Below are 5,584 nucleotides of genomic sequence, written 5' to 3'. Positions count from 1 at the left end.
GAGTGTCTGAATTAAGCAGACCACTCTTACCCAGTCCAAAGATCAGGGCTTGATCCATCACCGTTATTTATCTCACTGCCCCATCCCAGCTCAGAACCTGGCTATATGCAAATCAGTCTGTCCCTGGCCCAGTGGAAGGGTATACTCAGATGTGAGTCCCTAGCTCATTGCACCATCAGGATTCAAGCAAGCCGGGCCGAAGATGGCTGAAATGCCAGAAACCGGTCCCCGGTAGCTTGTTTCCTTCCCAGTATAAGAATTGGCTTGGTAGTTTGGTCTGCCCTGTTCCCATGATGCACTGGGCCAGGGTCAGACTAATTTGCATATAGCCAAGTTCTGAGCTGGGATGGTGCAGTGATCTAAAAAACGGTGATGGACCAAGCCCTGATCTTTGGACTGGGTAAGAGTGGTCTGCTTAATTCAGACACTCTGTTCATCACCATCCCCTTTTCTGAATCATTTTTGTCCACCATAAGCGTGGAAGGGTATACTCAGATGTGAGTCCCTAGCTCATTGCACCATCAGGATTCAAGCAAGCCGGGCCGAAGACGGCTGAAATGCCAGAAACCGGTCCCCGGTAGCTTGTTTCCTTCCCAGTATAAGAATTGGCTTGGTAGTTTGGTCTGCCCTGTTCCCATGATGCACTGGGCCAGGGTCAGACTAATTTGCATATAGCCAAGTTCTGAGCTGGGATGGTGCAGTGAGCTAAAAAACAGTGATGGATCAAGCCCTGATCTTTGGACTGGGTAAGAGTGGTCTGCTTAATTCAGACACTCTGTTCATCACCACCCCCTTTTCTGAATCATTTTTGTCCACCATAAGCGTGGAAGGGTATACTCAGATGTGAGTCCCTAGCTCATTGCACCATCAGGATTCAAGCAAGCCGGGCCGAAGACGGCTGAAATGCCAGAAACCGGTCCCCGGTAGCTTGTTTCCTTCCCAGTATAAGAATTGGCTTGGTAGTTTGGTCTGCCCTGTTCCCATGATGCACTGGGCCAGGGTCAGACTAATTTGCATATAGCCAAGTTCTGAGCTGGGATGGTGCAGTGAGCTAAAAAACGGTGATGGATCAAGCCCTGATCTTTGGACTGGGTAAGAGTGGTCTGCTTAATTCAGACACTCTGTTCATCACCACCCCCTTTTCTGAATCATAACTATGCAGATGACACGCAAATACTCCTTCAACTGGAATGCCCCAAAGACATTGGAAAATCTCCAATTTTCAGTTGTCTCAAAGCTGTGGATCAGAGGATGACTTAGAGCCATCTCAAATTGAATGCTTCCAAAACGGAAATACTCACGTGTGGCGGTTGGAAACCTAATCACCCACCTGCCACCTGGCCTGATGAACTGAGATCACCGCCTAAAATATCAAAGGAAGTAAGAAACCTCGGAATGACCATAGACTCCAAGCAATCGATGAATACCCAAGTGGACAAACTAGCAAGATCAAGCTTTGTCACTATAAATACGATGCAACAAAGTTTTCATCATTTGGGATTTCCACACAAGTTCCAAGCCACCATCTCCCTTGTTCGCTCCAAACTCGATTACGCCAATAGCCTCTACCACAGATCACCTTTAATGACCACGAAAAGACTACAACAGATTCAGAACTCGGCTGCCAGATATATCAAACCGTGAGACCACATCTCACCTGCCTTGAAAGCCCTGCATTTTTTGCTGGTTGCCAGATGATCCACGTTGAAGCTGCTTTGTATCACCCACAAAGCAAAACATGGAATGGGACCGCTCTTCATCAGGAATAAAACCACCAAACACATTCAACAAAGGAACCTCCGGTCTAAAGGGGCACCTCGCCTCAAAATCCCCAAGATACAAGAAAAAAAACATGGGTGGCACATACTTCTCTGTTCAAGCAGCTAAACTATGGAACTCTTTACCCCCAACATACGTTCCACTGACAGCCACCTTAGCTTCAGAAAACTACTCAAGAATTGGCTCTTCCCCACATAAGCACCATACGCAAAGAGAAATTTACAGCATATCCCTCTGTATATAAGCATTTATTTTCACTATAGATACCGATCTTTGGGTATTGCTTTGTAAAAAACATGTAGAATAATTATGTTGTTAACAAAAAAAATAAAGTACAATAACACTTGAAAACAGGAGTTAATCTGGTGCATCTTTGGTCTACATGTAATTGCTTCCATTGTACATCTATGTACCTTCCATGTAGTTGGATCTGTGTGTTTGTTACTTTTCTCCTGAAAAAATCATATCCAATGTGCTACCCTATTTCTCATCCTGCACCTCTATCAATATCTTTAATCTACATATATTTACCTCCTTTATGTATCTATATACTTTCAATGTACTTATGGATCTATATATTTATCATGTTCTTCTAATTTACATTTCCAATGCACTACCCTATTTCTCAGCCTATACTTCTCTCCATATATCTTCTAGCCCAACTTTGACTCATCTCAAACTTCTTTCTACTACTCTTTCCAATTCACTACCCTATTTCTCACCCTATACATCTATCAATATATAGTCTACATCCACTCTCTCCTTTATCCCAAACCTATACCACTACTATGACCCCCAAAATAACCCTTTCTAGACTATCCCCTACTCCACCCCTCCTTGCATCATCTGACACCTCTTTTACTATACCAACCCCCCAAAAGAATCCTTTCTAAACTCTTCCCTCTGACTCATTCTCTCCACAACCCCTTTTTACTCATCCAAAAGCCTCTTCCTACTGCTATGACCTCCCAAAAAAAAATCCAAATCCTTCACTCTTCTATCCCTCCACTATCCTTTTCAATCAAAATAAACTATCATGTTCAAATTTTATATTCCACTATACTAATTCACCACTAATCCTTTATGGGTTCCAAAGTAGTGTGCTACTCGCCAATAAAGCGCTTCAACACTCCATCAGGGTTAAAAGCGCTATACAAATGCAAACCTTTTTCCCTTTTCAACCCCTCACCAACCCTTCTGAATCCAAATAACTGACTAACATATCCACCACTCAAATTACTTTCATATTTCACTATACTAATTTAAGTGTGCTACTCGCCAAAAAAAGTGTTTCAAAGCCCCATCAAGGGTAGCAAGCGCTATACAAATACAAAACTCTTTCCCTCTTCTATCCCGCCGCCTACCCTTCTCTATCCAAATAACTGAATAACATATCCACCACTGAAATTTCTTCATATTTCACTAAACTAATTTTCAACACTAGTAGTGGGCTACTCGCCAGAAAAGCGCTTCAACACACATCAGGGGTAGCAGGTGCTATATGAACGCAAACCTTTATTTCCCTTATATCCCTCCGCTATCCTTCTCACTCCAAATAACTGACTAATATCCACCACTCAAATTACTTTCATATTTCACCATACCAATTCACCACTAATCCTTCATGAGTTTCCGGAGTACCGTGCTACTCGCCCTAAAAACCACTTCAACACTGTATCAGGGGTAACAAGCACTATATAAATACACACCTTTTTTCCTCTTCTATCCTTCTGCTATCCTTCCGAATCCAAATAACTGACTAACCTATCCACCACTTAAATTACTTTCATATTTCACTATACTAATTCAACACTAATCCTTTATGGGTCCTGGAGTAGTGTGCTACTCGCCGAAAAAACACTTGGATGCCTCGTCAGGGGTAATAAGCGCTATATGAATGCAATCACAATACAATGCAATTACAATGGATAGTCGCCACTTACTACTAACAATTTAATGTGCATTCCTGGCCTAATCATCCTGTCATGCATCATGCATATAAATATATATATATATATATATATATCTATGTCCATCACTGTATGGAGAGACGTGGTCATGGCACCAGCGTCTCCAGTCAAGCTTTGATATTTGGAAAGTGAGTCTGGAAGTAGGGGCAAGGGAGAAAGTTTTATCAGCCTTTACATCAGTGTTTTACCTGATTACGCTCGAAATAGGCGGTCAACACACTGTAAGCCAAAGAAAATCCAGGCCCAAGTGGACATTCTGCCCGACTGAACAGCAAGCTGCATTATGGGAATTACAGTTCTTCAATCTAACTGCATTAGTGGGCTCCAGAGTGAATTCAAATCAAGTTTGCTTCTGTCACTTTGAAAGGAGGAGCAGAACTATTTAAGAGACATTTTTATAGCTAATCTAAACACCCATGGCATTTGAGGAAGGTTGATTAACAAAGCGTGTCATGCCAAAAAGGATATTAAAGCTTTCTCACAAGCCCGCTGTGTCCCTCTTGTCTTCTTTCGAATGTAGGAGATTCATTGTGTGATATATATATATATCCATATATATGCCACGAATGATTCTTTGGGGTGAAAGAACCAGAGAGACACAGCAGGGGAGTGTGGGAAGGGTCTTTATTTCCACGGAGCTTCTGGCATGACGCGTTTCAGTGCAATACCTTCCTCAGATGCCAGCCCCAGCTACAGTTTTAAAAATGCCAGAAGAGTCTATCTTTAATGTCCTTCTGTCCCGCCTGGATTGGCTGTTCAGGTGGGCGGGGTTGGATTCACGAACAGCACCGCAGCAGCGTCAGCTGACTACAGGTACCAGCATGCCTTGTCCACGACATGCAGGTAAGTGATTCCACCCAGTCCTAGTGTCCCAAGCAGGGTCCTGAGTTCGTGTGGGCGAGGAATATTCTTGTGGCAAAGCTGTGCAGGTGAAACACAAAACCCCTCCCGAGTCCCCTAGCCGCTTCATCTGCGTGTGTCCGTTCTCAGCCGGGCCATGGATCCGTTGATGAAGTCATCGCAGCTCCTCCGTGAAGTCACAGTTTGAAGCACAGAGGCTGAGAGTGGATGCAGCGGGTCAGTACATTCCATTACCATGGAAGAGAAGAGTGCCGAAGCTTTTGTCCGTTTGGACATATATATATATATATCCATATATATCTATATATATATATATATATATATATATATATATATATATATATATATATATATATATATATATATATATATATATATATATATATATATATATATATATACGAGGGACCAGGAACAAATGGCCGTGGACATTCTCAGGGTCTAGGGATGCGCGCCTACCACCACCTTCCTGTATCCAGCACAAGCCTGCCGCTCAACTTACTCCTCCACGCCACCCTCCCGGATTGACCGCCACAGTGCACTCTGGGCTTTGTGGTTCACCATTTTCCACGAACTGCTTAGGATGAGCCGACTGCTTTAAGGGGGAGGAGATTCATGTGCTGGAAGGTATTTCACGCAGGAAGATGACTATTGGGGGAGGACATGCCACAGTGAATGGGCGCTGAGGAAGGCCTATCGAGCCGAAATGCATTCGCCGCCACTGTTTACCTGTGCATTAAACGAGCTGTTTGCCCTGAATTCCCTCTGGCCTCTGAGTTCTTCTTTTTGAGGTACTTTCCCGTCATGTTTTCTGCGCCTGCCTAACGACGTAGCACAGATGGCCCGCTACATTGAAGTGTCCAAAAGCAAAGTTTGGCAACACGCTGCTTGCAGCACTTTACTCATCGAGGAATCAATAGCTTTTGTGACCGCCAGGACACACACGGCACCATTGGGGAGACATTGGTATTGTA

This window comes from Lissotriton vulgaris, unplaced genomic scaffold (assembly GCF_964263255.1).
Source record: "Lissotriton vulgaris unplaced genomic scaffold, aLisVul1.2 SCAFFOLD_1166, whole genome shotgun sequence".
NCBI lineage: Eukaryota > Metazoa > Chordata > Amphibia > Caudata > Salamandridae > Lissotriton > Lissotriton vulgaris.
This window is presented reverse-complemented; position numbering follows the sequence as displayed.